The sequence below is a fragment of the Siphateles boraxobius genome, unplaced genomic scaffold (genome assembly GCF_051911475.1).
Source record: "Siphateles boraxobius isolate OS27281-9 unplaced genomic scaffold, OSU_SipBor_1 87, whole genome shotgun sequence".
NCBI classification, from domain to species: Eukaryota; Metazoa; Chordata; class Actinopteri; order Cypriniformes; family Leuciscidae; genus Siphateles; species Siphateles boraxobius.
Genome location: NW_027509216.1, coordinates 1,841,288 through 1,861,265, shown reverse-complemented (window position 1 = coordinate 1,861,265; position 19,978 = coordinate 1,841,288). Strand labels below are relative to the sequence as shown.

The 19,978-nt window shown below is 39.1% G+C and overlaps 18 non-coding genes across 18 annotated transcripts; 14 read left to right on the top strand and 4 right to left on the bottom strand.

Annotated features, from left to right (window-relative positions):
• The first annotated feature begins 487 nt into the window (after positions 1 to 487).
• trnar-acg (transfer RNA arginine (anticodon ACG)) lies at positions 488 to 560 on the top strand. Its single transcript has one exon. It is a non-coding gene; the product is annotated as a tRNA-Arg (tRNA).
• A 401-nt stretch (positions 561 to 961) lies between these two features.
• On the top strand, positions 962 to 1,033 carry trnae-uuc (transfer RNA glutamic acid (anticodon UUC)). Its single transcript has one exon. It is a non-coding gene; the product is annotated as a tRNA-Glu (tRNA).
• A 104-nt stretch (positions 1,034 to 1,137) lies between these two features.
• On the top strand, positions 1,138 to 1,224 carry trnay-gua (transfer RNA tyrosine (anticodon GUA)). The gene is given in 2 exon segments: positions 1,138 to 1,174; positions 1,189 to 1,224. It is a non-coding gene; the product is annotated as a tRNA-Tyr (tRNA).
• Positions 1,225 to 2,697: 1,473 nt separating this feature from the next.
• Positions 2,698 to 2,770, top strand: trnar-acg (transfer RNA arginine (anticodon ACG)). Its single transcript has one exon. It is a non-coding gene; the product is annotated as a tRNA-Arg (tRNA).
• A 401-nt stretch (positions 2,771 to 3,171) lies between these two features.
• trnae-uuc (transfer RNA glutamic acid (anticodon UUC)) lies at positions 3,172 to 3,243 on the top strand. Its single transcript has one exon. It is a non-coding gene; the product is annotated as a tRNA-Glu (tRNA).
• A 104-nt stretch (positions 3,244 to 3,347) lies between these two features.
• On the top strand, positions 3,348 to 3,434 carry trnay-gua (transfer RNA tyrosine (anticodon GUA)). The gene is given in 2 exon segments: positions 3,348 to 3,384; positions 3,399 to 3,434. It is a non-coding gene; the product is annotated as a tRNA-Tyr (tRNA).
• A 3,344-nt stretch (positions 3,435 to 6,778) lies between these two features.
• trnae-uuc (transfer RNA glutamic acid (anticodon UUC)) lies at positions 6,779 to 6,850 on the top strand. Its single transcript has one exon. It is a non-coding gene; the product is annotated as a tRNA-Glu (tRNA).
• A 119-nt stretch (positions 6,851 to 6,969) lies between these two features.
• trnay-gua (transfer RNA tyrosine (anticodon GUA)) lies at positions 6,970 to 7,056 on the top strand. Its single transcript is given in 2 exon segments — positions 6,970 to 7,006; positions 7,021 to 7,056. It is a non-coding gene; the product is annotated as a tRNA-Tyr (tRNA).
• Positions 7,057 to 7,171: 115 nt separating this feature from the next.
• Positions 7,172 to 7,243, bottom strand: trnae-cuc (transfer RNA glutamic acid (anticodon CUC)). The gene has a single exon. It is a non-coding gene; the product is annotated as a tRNA-Glu (tRNA).
• A 2,477-nt stretch (positions 7,244 to 9,720) lies between these two features.
• Positions 9,721 to 9,793, top strand: trnar-acg (transfer RNA arginine (anticodon ACG)). The gene has a single exon. It is a non-coding gene; the product is annotated as a tRNA-Arg (tRNA).
• Positions 9,794 to 10,194: 401 nt separating this feature from the next.
• On the top strand, positions 10,195 to 10,266 carry trnae-uuc (transfer RNA glutamic acid (anticodon UUC)). The gene has a single exon. It is a non-coding gene; the product is annotated as a tRNA-Glu (tRNA).
• Positions 10,267 to 10,370: 104 nt separating this feature from the next.
• Positions 10,371 to 10,457, top strand: trnay-gua (transfer RNA tyrosine (anticodon GUA)). The gene is given in 2 exon segments: positions 10,371 to 10,407; positions 10,422 to 10,457. It is a non-coding gene; the product is annotated as a tRNA-Tyr (tRNA).
• A 116-nt stretch (positions 10,458 to 10,573) lies between these two features.
• Positions 10,574 to 10,645, bottom strand: trnae-cuc (transfer RNA glutamic acid (anticodon CUC)). Its single transcript has one exon. It is a non-coding gene; the product is annotated as a tRNA-Glu (tRNA).
• A 3,295-nt stretch (positions 10,646 to 13,940) lies between these two features.
• On the top strand, positions 13,941 to 14,012 carry trnae-uuc (transfer RNA glutamic acid (anticodon UUC)). The gene has a single exon. It is a non-coding gene; the product is annotated as a tRNA-Glu (tRNA).
• A 212-nt stretch (positions 14,013 to 14,224) lies between these two features.
• trnae-cuc (transfer RNA glutamic acid (anticodon CUC)) lies at positions 14,225 to 14,296 on the bottom strand. The gene has a single exon. It is a non-coding gene; the product is annotated as a tRNA-Glu (tRNA).
• Positions 14,297 to 16,189: 1,893 nt separating this feature from the next.
• Positions 16,190 to 16,276, top strand: trnay-gua (transfer RNA tyrosine (anticodon GUA)). The gene is given in 2 exon segments: positions 16,190 to 16,226; positions 16,241 to 16,276. It is a non-coding gene; the product is annotated as a tRNA-Tyr (tRNA).
• Positions 16,277 to 16,391: 115 nt separating this feature from the next.
• On the bottom strand, positions 16,392 to 16,463 carry trnae-cuc (transfer RNA glutamic acid (anticodon CUC)). Its single transcript has one exon. It is a non-coding gene; the product is annotated as a tRNA-Glu (tRNA).
• Positions 16,464 to 19,283: 2,820 nt separating this feature from the next.
• trnar-acg (transfer RNA arginine (anticodon ACG)) lies at positions 19,284 to 19,356 on the top strand. Its single transcript has one exon. It is a non-coding gene; the product is annotated as a tRNA-Arg (tRNA).
• Positions 19,357 to 19,978: the final 622 nt, after the last annotated feature.

Here is a 19,978-nt window from a genome sequence, read left to right as displayed (position 1 = left end):
TAATCTATATTGAGACCAGTCCTCCTCACCATTTGTTTTCTTTGCTTTAGACCAAGCCACGTTTCTTTGCTTAATAAGATTAGAGACGGATTGATTGAACCAAATATTATTTCTACCTCTCACCCGAAATCTACGTAAAGGAGCATGTTTATCACAAATTTCTAGAAAGATAGATTTGAAATAATCCCAAGCATCAACCACATCAGGTATAATTGAAACCAACTGTAAATCCCTATTATATACATCATGCAAAAAAGCCTGTACATTAAAATTTTTAAATTGACGTTTAAGATTTGAATTGAGAATTGAGATCCCCAACATGTGAGGCCTCCATCTTGAAGGTTTTTGTAGCAGGGCCCTCATCTGACCCCTTCCTGATGTTGGGTCCAGGTCTGTTAATAGCATGAGAAAAAGTAGATGTCATCACAGGCCTCTGCCCAGTCGAACACCAACACGTGCCGTGTAAGCTCACGGACACCTGATCAGTGGGCCAGTGGCGCAATGGATAACGCGTCTGACTACGGATCAGAAGATTCTAGGTTCGACTCCTGGCTGGCTCGCTCTGCCTCTTATACTATGCTGTCAGCCCTTAGCCGTTTTCTTATCCCATAGTTTTTGTTATTATTATTATTGGATTGGTTGAGAAATATTAAAAATTGACAGTCCAACAATAGGCTGCTTTGTCAGTAGGATAACGGTTACCATACAATACTATGTGTCTTTTAAAATGCATTGCATGAGTACTGTCACAAGGACCTTGCTTTACGACCAGTTTGTAGTGTCTATTATACCATCGCAAGAATGGGAGGAAACTGAACCACTCGTGAGGCAAATGAGAGCTCCCTCTGTTGAGCCTGATGAAATTGAATTCAGTAAACAATCCCTTCGGATCATTCCCATGTTCTTAAAGGGGTCGGTCACACACTAAAATTAAAAGGGTCTGCTCCAGGCAGAAGGAAGATCCCATATGGTCTAGCGGTCAGGATTCCTGGTTTTCACCCAGGCGGCCCGGGTTCGACTCCCGGTATGGGAAGATCGGGTTGTCTTTGCATCACTTAATCGAAACAACCAGCAGTTTTAGCCAGTGGCGGAGATTCAGCAACCTGATATGTTGAGGTTCTGTCTCCAATCAGTGTGCCTTCGATAGCTCAGCTGGAAGAGCGGAGGACTGTAGGTGGCAAGTTGGCAATCCTTAGGTCGCTGGTTCAACTCCGGCTCGAAGGAGTTCTTTTTCACACATAAACTTTTCCTTGGCCCTGCTTCTCGACGAGGGTGTCAGCGCTTGAGTTCGTAGTTCGCCATTTTACAATCACGGCCGCCGGTGGTGGGCAAAAACTCATTCCTTTACCCGATTTTGCAGCAAGACCACTAATACTTGTATTTTACTCCAGGAGAGGAGACATCACCGACCCTGGCAAACTGACAAACTGTCACAGACTCTGTAGGAATATCCTAACAACACCACAACTTGCCATGAAAACAAAAACAATAAGATCGCCAACCTGCATCTCGAAGGTTTTTAAAGCAGTTTTTTGCAGACGTCTGTGGCCCTGGATCCCAGTTCTTCCACCGAGAAACTGTCACAGGCTCTGTAGTAATATCCTAACAACACCACAACTTAACATTTATTTTATTTTATTTCCTTTATTTTTCCAGGAAGGTCCCATTGAGATTAAAAGAAATCCCTTCCTCCAGGGAGTCCTGGCCAAGATGGCCACACTACAAATCACACACAAACACATATAAAACATTCCAGAAAGTCAGGGCACAACATTCATCATAAATCAAGTAAAACAACAGCATGATTCAATCATTGTATGCTGCAGTAAATTTTTTAATACATTCAAAGGAGGAATTGTTTCAGGAGGGACAGTAGCTTGAAATTCATTCCACAGCCATGGAGAATAGTAGGAGAAAGATGATTTACCATGCTCAGAATGTACCCTAGGTACTACTAATTTAATCCCATTAGATGATCTAGTGCTATAGTTCTTTCTACATAAACATAGAAGACTAGTAATGTAATTTGGAAGTCTACCCATCAATGTCTTTACAATAAATTCTAACATATGGGATTTCCTTCTTTGATATAAAGAGGACCAACCCAAATAGTTGTGCAGCAAACAATGACAATTCATGTTATCATTAATCAGGTTTAAATAATACTGACTCTTCGAACTTTATATTAATTTTGTACACTTATTTTGTAATAATCTATATTGAGACCAGTCCTCCTCACCATTTGTTTTCTTTGCTTTAGACCAAGCCACGTTTCTTTGCTTAATAAGATTAGAGACGGATTGATTGAACCAAATATTATTTCTACCTCTCACCCGAAATCTACGTAAAGGAGCATGTTTATCACAAATTTCTAGAAAGATAGATTTGAAATAATCCCAAGCATCAACCACATCAGGTATAATTGAAACCAACTGTAAATCCCTATTATATACATCATGCAAAAAAGCCTGTACATTAAAATTTTTAAATTGACGTTTAAGATTTGAATTGAGAATTGAGATCCCCAACATGTGAGGCCTCCATCTTGAAGGTTTTTGTAGCAGGCCCCTCATCTGACCCCTTCCTGATGTTGGGTCCAGGTCTGTTAATAGCATGAGAAAAAGTAGATGTCATCACAGGCCTCTGCCCAGTCGAACACCAACACGTGCCGTGTAAGCTCACGGACACCTGATCAGTGGGCCAGTGGCGCAATGGATAACGCGTCTGACTACGGATCAGAAGATTCTAGGTTCGACTCCTGGCTGGCTCGCTCTGCCTCTTATACTATGCTGTCAGCCCTTAGCCGTTTTCTTATCCCATAGTTTTTGTTATTATTATTATTGGATTGGTTGAGAAATATTAAAAATTGACAGTCCAACAATAGGCTGCTTTGTCAGTAGGATAACGGTTACCATACAATACTATGTGTCTTTTAAAATGCATTGCATGAGTACTGTCACAAGGACCTTGCTTTACGACCAGTTTGTAGTGTCTATTATACCATCGCAAGAATGGGAGGAAACTGAACCACTCGTGAGGCAAATGAGAGCTCCCTCTGTTGAGCCTGATGAAATTGAATTCAGTAAACAATCCCTTCGGATCATTCCCATGTTCTTAAAGGGGTCGGTCACACACTAAAATTAAAAGGGTCTGCTCCAGGCAGAAGGAAGATCCCATATGGTCTAGCGGTCAGGATTCCTGGTTTTCACCCAGGCGGCCCGGGTTCGACTCCCGGTATGGGAAGATCGGGTTGTCTTTGCATCACTTAATCGAAACAACCAGCAGTTTTAGCCAGTGGCGGAGATTCAGCAACCTGATATGTTGAGGTTCTGTCTCCAATCAGTGTGCCTTCGATAGCTCAGCTGGAAGAGCGGAGGACTGTAGGTGGCAAGTTGGCAATCCTTAGGTCGCTGGTTCAACTACGGCTCGAAGGAGTTCTTTTTCACACATAAACTTTTCCTTGGCCCTGCTTCTCGACGAGGGTGTCAGCGCTTGAGTTCGTAGTTCGCCATTTTACAATCACGGCCGCCGGTGGTGGGCAAAAACTCATTCCTTTACCCGATTTTGCAGCAAGACCACTAATACTTGTATTTTACTCCAGGAGAGGAGACATCACCGACCCTGGCAAACTGACAAACTGTCACAGACTCTGTAGGAATATCCTAACAACACCACAACTTGCCATGAAAACAAAAACAATAAGATCGCCAACCTGCATCTCGAAGGTTTTTAAAGCAGTTTTTTGCAGACGTCTGTGGCCCTGGATCCCAGTTCTTCCACCGAGAAACTGTCACAGGCTCTGTAGTAATGTCCTAACAACACCACAACTTAACATTTATTTTATTTTATTTCCTTTATTTTTCCAGGAAGGTCCCATTGAGATTAAAAGAAATCCCTTCCTCCAGGGAGTCCTGGCCAAGATGGCCACACTACAAATCACACACAAACACATATAAAACATTCCAGAAAGTCAGGGCACAACATTCATCATAAATCAAGTAAAACAACAGCATGATTCAATCATTGTATGCTGCAGTAAATTTTTTAATACATTCAAAGGAGGAATTGTTTCAGGAGGGACAGTAGCTTGAAATTCATTCCACAGCCATGGAGCATAGTAGGAGAAAGATGATTTACCATGCTCGGAATGTACCCTAGGTACTACTAATTTAATCCCATTAGATGATCTAGTGCTATAGTTCTTTCTACATAAACATAGAAGACTAGTAATGTAATTTGGAAGTCTACCCATCAATGTCTTTACAATAAATTCTAACATATGGGATTTCCTTCTTTGATATAAAGAGGACCAACCCAAATAGTTGTGCAGCAAACAATGATGAGTACGTGAACAAGAATTTGTTATAAAACGCAGTGCAGCATGATAAACGCCATCCAGCCTTTTCAATTAATATGTAGACGCATGCATGTAAACAACATCACCATAGTCTAAAATAGGTAAAATACTACTCTGTATTATTCTCTTTCTAGCTATAAAGGAAAAACATTTTTTTTCCCGAAAAAGAAAACCCAGTCTTGGTTTAAGCCTTTTCACCAAGTAATTAATGTGAACATCAAAGGCTAACTTCTCATCGAGCCATAATCCTACATATTTATAAGTTGGTACTCTTTCTATATGTAAACCCTCAATAGTCAGAATAGGCATAACAGTAGACATAGAACGGCTACGTGTAAAAAGAATATACTTCGTTTTATTTACATTTAAAACTAATTTTAGTTTCAACAAAGTAAGCTGAAAAGTATAAAAAGAATCCTTAAGAATTTCAATAGCCTGAGACACAGAGGATGCAGTGGAGTAAATAATTGTATCGTCAGCATAAAAATGTAGCTTTGCGGATTGTATTCTCTGCCCCAATTCATTAATAAAAATAGAAAAAAGAAATGGTGCCAATAAACCTTGCGGGACACCCTTCCTGACTATTACCATGGATGAGGTGTAATTATCTACAGCAACACATTGAGTTCTATCCGATAAATAATTTTTAAACCAACTCACAGCCGAATTATCGAGGCCAACCCTTTTAAGCCTCCGTAACAGTAAAACATGATCCACTAGGTCAAACGCTTTTGTCAAATAAAAAAATAAGGCCGCACAATGTTGTCTATTATCGAGAGCAGTAATTAAATCATGTAGTAGCTGTTATCGTACTATGGCCCGCTCTAAATCTTGACTGAAATGCGTTGTAAATATCATGACTAAGTAGATATTCTTTCATTTGATCATTTATAATAGATTCAAAAACTTTTGCTAAAACCGGTAATTTAGAAATCGGACGATAATTATTCAAATCGGAAGGATCGCCTCCTTTTAATAAAGGCATAACCATAGCCGATTTCCAAGATGGTGGAATTACATTAGTGGATAGACTCAAATTAAAAATCGATGCAATAGGTTCAGCAATAATATCTGCTGACAATTTTTAAAAAATTGGTTCAATTTGGTCAGACCCACCTGATTTCTTACAGTCTAAATTTCGGAGTAGTTTACGAACTTGGGACGGCAATACAGGGGCAAAAGAAAATAAATCTGATTCACTATTAGTCAACTCATCAGTTCTCTGTTCATCAAGGACCAAGGAATTGTCTGTTATCAAACCAGCTGAAATAAAATTACTATTAAACGTATTAACAATATCAGCCTTGTCTGTAATCAATCTTTGATTCAATTTTAAAACTTTTGGAAGATTAGTGGATGTATTTGATCCTATAAAAGATTTCGTTAATTTCCAAAATTTAGAAGGACAATTCATGTTATCATTAATCAGGTTTAAATAATACTGACTCTTCGAACTTTATATTAATTTTGTACACTTATTTCGTAATAATCTATATTGAGACCAGTCCTCCTCACCATTTGTTTTCTTTGCTTTAGACCAAGCCACGTTTCTTTGCTTAATAAGATTAGAGACGGATTGATTGAACCAAATATTATTTCTACCTCTCACCCGAAATCTACGTAAAGGAGCATGTTTATCACAAATTTCTAGAAAGATAGATTTGAAATAATCCCAAGCATCAACCACATCAGGTATAATTGAAACCAACTGTAAATCCCTATTATATACATCATGCAAAAAAGCCTGTACATTAAAATGTTTAAATTGACGTTTAAGATTTGAATTGAGAATTGAGATCCCCAAATGTGAGGCCTCCATCTTGAAGGTTTTTGTAGCAGGCCCCTCATCTGACCCCTTCCTGATGTTGGGTCCAGGTCTGTTAATAGCATGAGAAAAAGTAGATGTCATCACAGGCCTCTGCCCAGTCGAACACCAACACGTGCCGTGTAAGCTCACGGACACCTGATCAGTGGGCCAGTGGCGCAATGGATAAGGCGTCTGACTACGGATCAGAAGATTATAGGTTCGACTCCTGGCTGGCTCGCTCTGCCTCTTATACTATGCTGTCAGCCCTTAGCCGTTTTCTTATCCCATAGTTTTTGTTATTATTATTATGGATTGGTTGAGAAATATTAAAAATTGACAGTCCAACAATAGGCTGCTTTGTCAGTAGGATAACGGTTACCATACAATACTATGCGTCTTTTAAAATGCATTGCATGAGTACTGTCACAAGGACCTTGCTTTACGACCAGTTTGTAGTGTCTATTATACCATCGCAAGAATGGGAGGAAACTGAACCCCTCGTGAGGCAAATGAGAGCTCCCTCTGTTGAGCCTGATGAAATTGAATTCAGTAAACAATCCCTTCGGATCATTCCCATGTTCTTAAAGGGGTCGGTCATCCCATATGAAGGAAGATCCCATATGGTCTAGCGGTCAGGATTCCTGGTTTTCACCCAGGCGGCCCGGGTTCGACTCCCGGTATGGGAAGATCGGGTTGTATTTGCATCACTTAATCGAAACAACCAGCATGTATGTCTGTAGCAGTTTTAGCCAGTGGCGGAGATTCAGCAACCTGACATTTTGAGGTTCTGTCCCCAATCAGTGTGCCTTCGATAGCTCAGCTGGAAGAGCGGAGGACTGTAGTTGGCAAGTTGGCAATCCTTAGGTCGCTGGTTCAACTCCCGCTTGAAGGAGTTCTTTTTCACACATAAACTTTTCCTTGGCCCTGCTTCTCGACGAGGGCATCAGCGCTTGAGTTCGTAGTTCGCCATTTTACAATCACGGCCGCCGGTGGTGGGAAAAAACTCATTCCCTGACCGGGAATCGAACCCGGGCCGCGGCGGTGAGACCGCCGAATCCTAACCACTAGACCACCAGGGAAAGTCTGCTGACGACTTGCCCTCAAGCCTGGCTGTAGCCTTTACCCGATTTTGCAGCAAGACCACTAATACTTGTATTTTACTCCAGGAGAGGAGACATCACCGACCCTGGCAAACTGACAAACTGTCACAGACTCTGTAGGAATATCCTAACAACACCACAACTTGCCATGAAAACAAAAACAATAAGATCGCCAACCTGCATCTCGAAGGTTTTTAAAGCAGTTTTTTGCAGACGTCTGTGGCCCTGGATCCCAGTTCTTCCACCGAGAAACTGTCACAGGCTCTGTAGTAATATCCTAACAACACCACAACTTAACATTTATTTTATTTTATTTCCTTTATTTTTCCAGGAAGGTCCCATTGAGATTAAAAGAAATCCCTTCCTCCAGGGAGTCCTGGACAAGATGGCCACACTACAAATCACACACAAACACATATAAAACATTCCAGAAAGTCAGGGCACAACATTCATCATAAATCAAGTAAAACAACAGCATGATTCAATCATTGTATGCTGCAGTAAATTTTTTAATACATTCAAAGGAGGAATTGTTTCAGGAGGGACAGTAGCTTGAAATTCATTCCACAGCCATGGAGCATAGTAGGAGAAAGATGATTTACCATGCTCTGAATGTACCCTAGGTACTACTAATTTAATCCCATTAGATGATCTAGTGCTATAGTTCTTTCTACATAAACATAGAAGACTAGTAATGTAATTTGGAAGTCTACCCATCAATGTCTTTACAATAAATTCTAACATATGGGATTTCCTTCTTTGATATAAAGAGGACCAACCCAAATAGTTGTGCAGCAAACAATGATGAGTACGTGAACAAGAATTTGTTATAAAACGCAGTGCAGCATGATAAACGCCATCCAGCCTTTTCAATAAATATGTAGACGCATGCATGTAAACAACATCCCCATAGTCTAAAATAGGTAAAATAGTACTCTGTATTATTCTCTTTCTAGCTATAAAGGAAAAACATTTTTTTTCCCCGAAAAAGAAAACCCAGTGTTGGTTTAAGCCTTTTCACCAAGTAATTAATGTGAACATCAAAGGCTAACTTCTCATCGAGCCATATTCCTAAATATTTATAAGTTGGTACTCTTTCTATATGTAAACCCTCAATAGTCAGAATAGGCATAACAGTAGACATAGAACGGCTACGTGTAAAAAGAATATACTTCGTTTTATTTACATTTAAAACTAATTTTAGTTTCAACAAAGTAAGCTGAAAAGTATAAAAAGAATCCTTAAGAATTTCAATAGCCTGAGACACAGAGGATGCAGTGGAGTAAATAATTGTATCGTCAGCATAAAAATGTAGCTTTGCGGATTGTATTCCCTGCCCCAATTCATTAATAAAAATTGAAAAAAGAAGTGGTGCCAATAAAGAACCTTGCGGGACACCCTTCCTGACTATTACCATGGATGAGGTGTAATTATCTACAGCAACACATTGAGTTCTATCCGATAAATAATTTTTAAACCAACTCACAGCCGAATTATCGAGGCCAACACTTTTAAGCCTCCGTAACAGTAAAACATGATCCACTAAGTCAAACGCTTTTGTCAAATAAAAAAATAAGGCCGCACAATGTTGTCTATTATCGAGAGCAGTAATTAAATTGTAGCTTTGTAGTTTACGAACTTGGGACGGCAATACAGGGGCAAAAGAAAATAAATCTGATTCACTATTAGTCAACTCATCAGTTCTCTGTTCATCAAGGACCAAGGAATTGTCTGTTATCAAACCAGCTGAAATAAAATTACTATTAAACGTATTAACAATATCAGCCTTGTCTGTAATCAATCTTTGATTCAATTTTAAAACTTTTGGAAGATTAGTGGATGTATTTGATCCTATAAAAGATTTCGTTAATTTCCAAAATTTAGAAGGACAATTCATGTTATCATTAATCAGGTTTAAATAATACTGACTCTTCGAACTTTATATTAATTTTGTACACTTATTTTGTAATAATCTATATTGAGACCAGTCCTCCTCACCATTTGTTTTCTTTGCTTTAGACCAAGCCACGTTTCTTTGCTTAATAAGATTAGAGACGGATTGATTGAACCAAATATTATTTCTACCTCTCACCCGAAATCTACGTAAAGGAGCATGTTTATCACAAATTTCTAGAAAGATAGATTTGAAATAATCCCAAGCATCAACCACATCAGGTATAATTGAAACCAACTGTAAATCCCTATTATATACATCATGCAAAAAAGCCTGTACATTAAAATTTTTAAATTGACGTTTAAGATTTGAATTGAGAATTGAGATCCCCAACATGTGAGGCCTCCATCTTGAAGGTTTTTGTAGCAGGCCCCTCATCTGACCCCTTCCTGATGTTGGGTCCAGGTCTGTTAATAGCATGAGAAAAAGTAGATGTCATCACAGGCCTCTGCCCAGTCGAACACCAACACGTGCCGTGTAAGCTCACTTACACCTGATCAGTGGGCCAGTGGCGCAATGGATAACGCGTCTGACTACGGATCAGAAGATTATAGGTTCGACTCCTGGCTGGCTCGCTCTGCCTCTTATACTATGCTGTCAGCCCTTAGCCGTTTTCTTATCCCATAGTTTTTGTTATTATTATTATTGGATTGGTTGAGAAATATTAAAAATTGACAGTCCAACAATAGGCTGCTTTGTCAGTAGGATAACGGTTACCATACAATACTATGTGTCTTTTAAAATGCATTGCATGAGTACTGTCACAAGGACCTTGCTTTACGACCAGTTTGTAGTGTCTATTATACCATCGCAAAAATGGGAGGAAACTGAACCACTCGTGAGGCAAATGAGAGCTCCCTCTGTTGAGCCTGATGAAATTGAATTCAGTAAACAATCCCTTCGGATCATTCCCATGTTCTTAAAGGGGTCGGTCACACACTAAAATTAAAAGGGTCTGCTCCAGGCAGAAGGAAGATCCCATATGGTCTAGCGGTCAGGATTCCTGGTTTTCACCCAGGCGGCCCGGGTTCGACTCCCGGTATGGGAAGATCGGGTTGGCTTTGCATCACTTAATCGAAACAACCAGCAGTTTTAGCCAGTGGCGGAGATTCAGCAACCTGATATGTTGAGGTTCTGTCTCCAATCAGTGTGCCTTCGATAGCTCAGCTGGAAGAGCGGAGGACTGTAGGTGGCAAGTTGGCAATCCTTAGGTCGCTGGTTCAACTCCGGCTCGAAGGAGTTCTTTTTCACACATAAACTTTTCCTTGGCCCTGCTTCTCGACGAGGGTGTCAGCGCATAGAGTTCGTAGTTCGCCATTTTACAATCACGGCCGCCGGTGGTGGGCAAAAACTCATTCCCTGACCGGGAATCGAACCCGGGCCGCGGCGGTGAGAGCGCCGAATCCTAACCACTAGACCACCAGGGAAAGTCTGTTGACGACTTGCCCTCAAGCCTGACTGTGGCCTTTACCCGATTGTGCAGCAAGACCACTAATACTTGTATTTTACTCCAGGAGAGGAGACATCACCGACCCTGGCAAACTGACAAACTGTCACAGACTCTGTAGGAATATCCTAACAACACCACAACTTGCCATGAAAACAAAAACAATAAGATCGCCAACCTGCATCTCGAAGGTTTTTAAAGCAGTTTTTTGCAGACGTCTGTGGCCCTGGATCCCAGTTCTTCCACCGAGAAACTGTCACAGGCTCTGTAGTAATATCCTAACAACACCACAACTTAACATTTATTTTATTTTATTTCCTTTATTTTTCCAGGAAGGTCCCATTGAGATTAAAAGAAATCCCTTCCTCCAGGGAGTCCTGGACAAGATGGCCACACTACAAATCACACACAAACACATATAAAACATTCCAGAAAGTCAGGGCACAACATTCATCATAAATCAAGTAAAACAACAGCATGATTCAATCATTGTATGCTGCAGTAAATTTTTTAATACATTCAAAGGAGGAATTGTTTCAGGAGGGACAGTAGCTTGAAATTCATTCATCAGCCATGGAGCATAGTAGGAGAAAGATGATTTACCATGCTCTGAATGTACCCTAGGTACTACTAATTTAATCCCATTAGATGATCTAGTGCTATAGTTCTTTCTACATAAACATAGAAGACTAGTAATGTAATTTGGAAGTCTACCCATCAATGTCTTTACAATAAATTCTAACATATGGGATTTCCTTCTTTGATATAAAGAGGACCAACCCAAATAGTTGTGCAGCAAACAATGATGAGTACGTGAACAAGAATTTGTTATAAAACGCAGTGCAGCATGATAAACACCATCCAGCCTTTTCAATAAATATGTAGACGCATGCATGTAAACAACATCCCCATAGTCTAAAATAGGTAAAATAGTACTCTGTATTATTCTCTTTCTAGCTATAAAGGAAAAACATTTTTTTTTCCCGAAAAAGAAAACCCAGTCTTGGTTTAAGCCTTTTCACCAAGTAATTAATGTGAACATCAAAGGCTAACTTCTCATCGAGCCATATTCCTAAATATTTATAAGTTGGTACTCTTTCTATATGTAAACCCTCAATAGTCAGAATAGGCATAACAGTAGACATAGAACGGCTACGTGTAAAAAGAATATACTTCGTTTTATTTACATTTAAAACTAATTTTAGTTTCAACAAAGTAAGCTGAAAAGTATAAAAAGAATCCTTAAGAATTTCAATAGCCTGAGACACAGAGGATGCAGTGGAGTAAATAATTGTATCGTCAGCATAAAAATGTAGCTTTGCGGATTGTATTCTCTGCCCCAATTCATTAATAAAAATAGAAAAAAGAAATGGTGCCAATAAAGAACCTTGCGGGACACCCTTCCTGACTATTACCATGGATGAGGTGTAATTATCTACAGCAACACATTGAGTTCTATCCGATAAATAATTTTTAAACCAACTCACAGCCGAATTATCGAGGCCAACACTTTTAAGCCTCCGTAACAGTAAAACATGATCCACTGAGTCAAACGCTTTTGTCAAATAAAAAAATAAGGCCGCACAATGTTGTCTATTATCGAGAGCAGTAATTAAATCATGTAGTAGCTGTTATCGTACTATGGCCCGCTCTAAATCCTGACTGAAATGCGTTGTAAATATCATGACTAAGTAGATATTCTTTCATTTGATCATTTATAATAGATTCAAAAACTTTTGCTAAAACCGGTAATTTAGAAATCGGACGATAATTATTCAAATCGGAAGGATCGCCTCCTTTTAATAAAGGCATAACCATAGCCGATTTCCAAGATGGTGGAATTACATTAGTGGATAGACTCAAATTAAAAATCGATGCAATAGGTTCGGCAATAATATCTGCTGACAATTTTTAAAAAAATTGGTTCAATTTGGTCAGACCCACCTGATTTCTTACAGTCTAAATTTCGGAGTAGTTTACGAACTTGGGACGGCAATACAGGGGCAAAAGAAAATAAATCTGATTCATTATTAGTCAACTCATCAGTTCTCTGTTCATCAAGGACCAAGGAATTGTCTGTTATCAAACCAGCTGAAATAAAATTACTATTAAACGTATTAACAATATCAGCCTTGTCTGTAATCAATCTTTGATTCAATTTTAAAACTTTTGGAAGATTAGTGGATGTATTTGATCCTATAAAAGATTTCGTTAATTTCCAAAATTTAGAAGGACAATTCATGTTATCATTAATCAGGTTTAAATAATACTGACTCTTCGAACTTTATATTAATTTTGTACACTTATTTCGTAATAATCTATATTGAGACCAGTCCTCCTCACCATTTGTTTTCTTTGCTTTAGACCAAGCCACGTTTCTTTGCTTAATAAGATTAGAGACGGATTGATTGAACCAAATATTATTTCTACCTCTCACCCGAAATCTACGTAAAGGAGCATGTTTATCACAAATTTCTAGAAAGATAGATTTGAAATAATCCAAAGCATCAACCACATCAGGTATAATTGAAACCAACTGTAAATCACTATTATATAGATCATGCAAAAAAGCCTGTGCATTAAAATTTTTAAATTGACGTTTAAGATTTGAATTGAGAATTGAGATCCCCAACATGTGAGGCCTCCATCTTGAAGGTTTTTGTAGCAGGCCCCTCATCTGACCCCTTCCTGATGTTGGGTCCAGGTCTGTTAATAGCATGAGAAAAAGTAGATGTCATCACAGGCCTCTGCCCAGTCGAAAACCAACAGGTGCCGTGTAAGCTCACGGACACCTGATCAGGGGGCCAGTGGTGCAATGGATAAAGCGTCTGACTACGGATCAGAAGATTCTAGGTTCGACTCCTGGCTGGCTCGCTCTGCCTCGTTTACTATGCTGTCAGCCCTTAGCCGTTTTATTAACCCATAGTTTTTGTTATTATTATTATTGGATTGGTTGAGAAATATTAAAAATTGACAGTCCAACAATAGGCTGCTTTGTCAGTAGGATAACGGTTACCATACAATACTATGCGTCTTTTAAAATGCATTGCATGAGTACTGTCACAAGGACATTGCTTTACGACCAGTTTGTACTGTCTATTATACCATCGCAAGAATGGGAGGAAACTGAGCCCCTCATGAGGCAAATGAGAGCTCCCTCTGTTGAGCCTGATGAAATTGAATTCAGTAAACAATCCCTTCGGATCATTCCCATGTTCTTAAAGGGGACGGTCACACACTAAAAGTAAAAGGGTCTGCTCCAGGCAGAAGGAAGATCCCATATGGTCTAGCGGTCAGGATTCCTGGTTTTCACCCAGGCGGTCCGGGTTCGACTCCCGGTATGGGAAGATCGGGTTGTCTTTGCATCACTTAATCGAAACAACCAGCATGTAAAGTTGCAAGTTGGCAAACCTTAGGTCGCTGGTTCAACTCCGGCTCGAAGGAGTTCTTTTTCACACATAAACTTTTCCTTGGCCCTGCTTCTCGACGAGGGTGTCAGCGCTTGAGTTCGTAGTTCGCCATTTTACAATCACGGCCGCCGGTGGTGGGCAAAAACTCATTCCCTGACCGGGAATCGAACCCTGGCCGTGGCGGTGAGAGCGCCGAATCCTAACCACTAGACCACCAGGGAAAGTCTGCTGACGGCTTGCAACAACACCACAACTTGCCATGAAAACAAAAACAATAAGATCGCCAACCTGCATCTCGAAGGTTTTTAAAGCAGTTTTTTGCAGACGTCTGTGGCCCTGGATCCCAGTTCTTCCACCGAGAAACTGTCACAGGCTCTGTAGTAATATCCTAACAACACCACAACTTAACATTTATTTTATTTTATTTCCTTTATTTTTCCAGGAAGGTCCCATTGAGATTAAAAGAAATCCCTTCCTCCAGGGAGTCCTGGACAAGATGGCCACACTACAAATCACACACAAACACATATAAAACATTCCAGAAAGTCAGGGCACAACATTCATCATAAATCAAGTAAAACAACAGCATGATTCAATCATTGTATGCTGCAGTAAATTTTTTAATACATTCAAAGGAGGAATTGTTTCAGGAGGGACAGTAGCTTGAAATTCATTCCACAGCCATGGAGCATAGTAGGAGAAAGATGATTTACCATGCTCTGAATGTACCCTAGGTACTACTAATTTAATCCCATTAGATGATCTAGTGCTATAGTTCTTTCTACATAAACATAGAAGACTAGTAATGTAATTTGGAAGTCTACCCATCAATGTCTTTACAATAAATTCTAACATATGGGATTTCCTTCTTTGATATAAAGAGGACCAACCCAAATAGTTGTGCAGCAAACAATGATGAGTACGTGAACAAGAATTTGTTATAAAACGCAGTGCAGCATGATAAACGCCATCCAGCCTTTTCAATAAATATGTAGACGCATGCATGTAAACAACATCACCATAGTCTAAAATAGGTAAAATAGTACTCTGTATTATTCTCTTTCTAGCTATAAAGGAAAAAAATTTTTTTTCCCGAAAAAGAAAACCCAGTCTTGGTTTAAGCCTTTTCACCAAGTAATTAATGTGAACATCAAAGGCTAACTTCTCATCGAGCCATATTCCTACATATTTATAAGTTGGTACTCTTTCTATATGTAAACCCTCAATAGTCAGAATAGGCATAACAGTAGACATAGAACGGCTACGTGTAAAAAGAATATACTTCGTTTTATTTACATTTAAAACTAATTTTAGTTTCAACAAAGTAAGCTGAAAAGTATAAAAAGAATCCTTAAGAATTTCAATAGCCTGAGACACAGAGGATGCAGTGGAGTAAATAATTGTATCGTCAGCATAAAAATGTAGCTTTGCGGATTGTATTCTCTGCCCCAATTCATTAATAAAAATAGAAAAAAGAAATGGTGCCAATAAAGAACCTTGCGGGACACCCTTCCTGACTATTACCATGGATGAGGTGTAATTATCTACAGCAACACATTGAGTTCTATCCGATAAATAACCGGTAATTTAGAAATCGGACGATAATTATTCAAATCGGAAGGATCGCCTCCTTTTAATAAAGGCATAACCATAGCCGATTTCCAAGATGGCGGAATTACATTAGTGGATAGACTCAAATTAAAAATCGATGCAATAGGTTCGGCAATAATATCTGCTGACAATTTTTAAAAAATTGGTTCAATTTGGTCAGACCCACCTGATTTCTTACAGTCTAAATTTCGGAGTAGTTTACGAACTTGGGACGGCAATACAGGGGCAAAAGAAAATAAATCTGATTCACTATTAGTCAACTCATCAGTTCTCTGTTCATCAAGGACCAAGGAATTGTCTGTTATCAAACCAGCTGATATGGTCTAGCGGTCAGGATTCCTGGTTTTCACCCAGGCGGCCCGGGTTCGACTCCCGGTATGGGAAGATCGGGTTGTCTTTGCATCACTTAATCGAAACAACCAGCATGTATGTCTGTAGCAGTTTTAGCCAGTGGCGGAGATTCAGCAACCTGATATGTTGAGGTTCTGTCCCCAATCAGTGTGCCTTCGATAGCTCAGCTGGAAGAGCGGAGGACTGTAGGTGGCAAGTTGGCAATCCTTAGGGCGCTGGTTCAACTCCGGCTCGAAGGAGTTCTTTTTCACACATAAACTTTTCCTTGGCCCTGCTTCTCGACGAGGGTGTTAGCGCTTGAGTTCGTATTTCGCCATTTTACAATCACGGCCGCCGGTGGTGGGCAAAAACTCATTCCCTGACCGGGAATCGAACCCGGGCCGCAGCGGTGAGAGCGCCGAATCCTAACCACTAGACCACCAGGGAAAGTCTGCTGACGACTTGCCCTCAAGCCTGGCTGTGGCCTTTACCCGATTTTGCAGCAAGACCACTAATACTTGTATTTTACTCCAGGAGAGGAGACGTCACCGACCCTGGCAAACTGACAAACTGTCACAGACTCTGTAGGAATATCCTAACAACACCACAACTTGCCATGAAAACAAAAACAATAAGATCGCCAACCTGCATCTCGAAGGTTTTTAAAGCAGTTTTTTGCAGACGTCTGTGGCCCTGGATCCCAGTTCTTCCACTGAGAAACTGTCACAGGCTCTGTAGTAATATCCTAACAACACCCCAATTTAACATTTATTTTATTTTATTTCCTTTATTTTTCCAGGAAGGTCCCATTGAGATTAAAAGAAATCCCTTCCTCCAGGGAGTCCTGGCCAAGATGGCCACACTACAAATCACACACAAACACATATAAAACATTCCAGAAAGTCAGGGCACAACATTCATCATAAATCAAGTAAAACAACAGCATGATTCAATCATTGTATGCTGCAGTAAATTTTTTAATACATTCAAAGGAGGAATTGTTTCAGGAGGGACAGTAGCTTGAAATTCATTCCACAGCCATGGAGCATAGTAGGAGAAAGATGATTTACCATGCTCTGAATGTACCCTAGGTACTACTAATTTAATCCCATTAGATGATCTAGTGCTATAGTTCTTTCTACATAAACATAGAAGACTAGTAATGTAATTTGGAAGTCTACCCATCAATGTCTTTACAATAAATTCTAACATATGGGATTTCCTTCTTTGATATAAAGAGGACCAACCCAAATAGTTGTGCAGCAAACAATGATGAGTATGTGAACAAGAATTTGTTATAAAACGCAGTGCAGCATGATAAACGCCATCCAGCCTTTTCAATAAATATGTATACGCATGCATGTAAACAACATCACCATAGTCTAAAATAGGTAAAATAGTACTCTGTATTATTCTCTTTCTAGCTATAAAGGAAAAACATTTTTTTTTCCCGAAAAAGAAAACCCAGTCTTGGTTTAAGCCTTTTCACCAAGTAATTAATGTGAACATCAAAGGCTAACTTCTCATCGAGCCATATTCCTAAATATTTATAAGTTGGTACTCTTTCTATATGTAAACCCTCAATAGTCAGAATAGGCATAACAGTAGACATAGAACGGCTACGTGTAAAAAGAATATACTTCGTTTTATTTACATTTAAAACTAATTTTAGTTTCAACAAAGTAAGCTGAGAAGTATAAAAAGAATCCTTAACAATTTCAATAGCCTGAGACACAGAGGATGCAGTGGAGTAAATAATTGTATCGTCAGCATAAAAATGTAGCTTTGCGGATTGTATTCCCTGCCCCAATTCATTAATAAAAATAGAAAAAAGAAGTGGTGCCAATAAAGAACCTTGCGGGACACCCTTCCTGACTATTACCATGGATGAGGTGTAATTATCTACAACAACACATTGAGTTCTATCCGATAAATAATTTTTAAACCAACTCACAGCCGAATTATCGAGGCCAACACTTTTAAGCCTCCGTAACAGTAAAACATGATCCACTAAGTCAAACGCTTTTGTCAAATAAAAAAATAAGGCCGCACAATGTTGTCTATTATCGAGAGCAGTAATTAAATCATGTAGTAGCTGTTATCGTACTATGGCCCGCTCTAAATCCTGACTGAAATGCGTTGTAAATATCATGACTAAGTAGATATTCTTTCATTTGATCATTTATAATAGATTCAAAAACTTTTGCTAAAACCGGTAATTTAGAAATCGGACGATAATTATTCAAATCGGAAGGATCGCCTCCTTTTAATAAAGGCATAACCATAGCCGATTTCCAAGATGGTGGAATTACATTAGTGGATAGACTCAAATTAAAAATCGATGCAATAGGTTCGGCAATAATATCTGCTGACAATTTTTAAAAAATTGGTTCAATTTGGTCAGACCCACCTGATTTCTTACAGTCTAAATTTCGGAGTAGTTTACGAACTTGGGACGGCAATACAGGGGCAAAAGAAAATAAATCTTATTCACTATTAGTCAACTCATCAGTTCTCTGTTCATCAAGGACCAAGGAATTGTCTGTTATCAAACCAGCTGAAATAAAATTACTATTAAACGTATTAACAATATCAGCATTGTCTGTAATCAATCTTTGATTCAATTTTAAAACTTTTGGAAGATTAGTGGATGTATTTGATCCTATAAAAGATTTCGTTAATTTCCAAAATTTAGAAGGACAATTCATGTTATCATTAATCAGGTTTAAATAATACTGACTCTTTGAACTTTATATTAATTTTGTACACTTATTTCGTAATAATCTATATTGAGACCAGTCCTCCTCACCATTTGTTTTCTTTGCTTTAGACCAAGCCACGTTTCTTTGCTTAATAAGATTAGAGACGGATTGATTGAACCAAATATTATTTCTACCTCTCACCCGAAATCTACGTAAAGGAGCATGTTTATCACAAATTTCTAGAAAAATAGATTTGAAATAATCCCAGGCATCAACCACATCAGGTATAATTGAAACCAACTGTAAAGCACTATTATATACATCATGCAAAAAAGCCTGTACATTAAAATTTTTAAATTGACGTTTAAGATTTGAATTGAGAATTGAGATCCCCAACATGTGAGGCCTCCATCTTGAAGGTTTTTGTAGCAGGCCCCTCATCTGACCCCTTCCTGATGTTGGGTCCAGGTCTGTTAATAGCATGAGAAAAAGTAGATGTCATCACAGGCCTCTGCCCAGTCGAACACCAACACGTGTCGTGTAAGCTCACGGACACCTGATCAGTGGGCCAGTGGCGCAATGGATAACGCGTCTGACTACGGATCAGAAGATTCTAGGTTCGACTCCTGGCTGGCTCGCTCTGCCTCTTATACTATGCTGTCAGCCCTTAGCCGTTTTCTTATCCCATAGTTTTTGTTATTATTATTATTGGATTGGTTGAGAAATATTAAAAATTGACAGTCCAACAATAGGCTGCTTTGTCAGTAGGATAACGGTTACCATACAATACTATGCGTCTTTTAAAATGCATTGCATGAGTACTGTCACAAGGACCTTGCTTTACGACCAGTTTGTAGTGTCTATTATACCATCGCAAGAATGGGAGGAATTAGGAAATAGGATGCAGTGGAGTAAATAATTGTATCGTCAGCATAAAAATGTAGCTTTGCGGATTGCATTCCCTGCCCCAATTCATTAATAAAAATAGAAAAAAGAAGTGGTGCCAATAAAGAACCTTGCGGGACACCCTTCCTGACTATTACCATGGATGAGGTGTAATTATCTACAGCAACACATTGAGTTCTATCCGATAAATAATTTTTAAACCAACTCACAGCCGAATTATCGAGGCCAACACTTTTAAGCCTCCGTAACAGTAAAACATGATCCACTAAGTCAAACGCTTTTGTCAAATCAAAAAATAAGGCCGCACAATGTTGTCTATTATCGAGAGCAGTAATTAAATCATGTAGTAGCTGT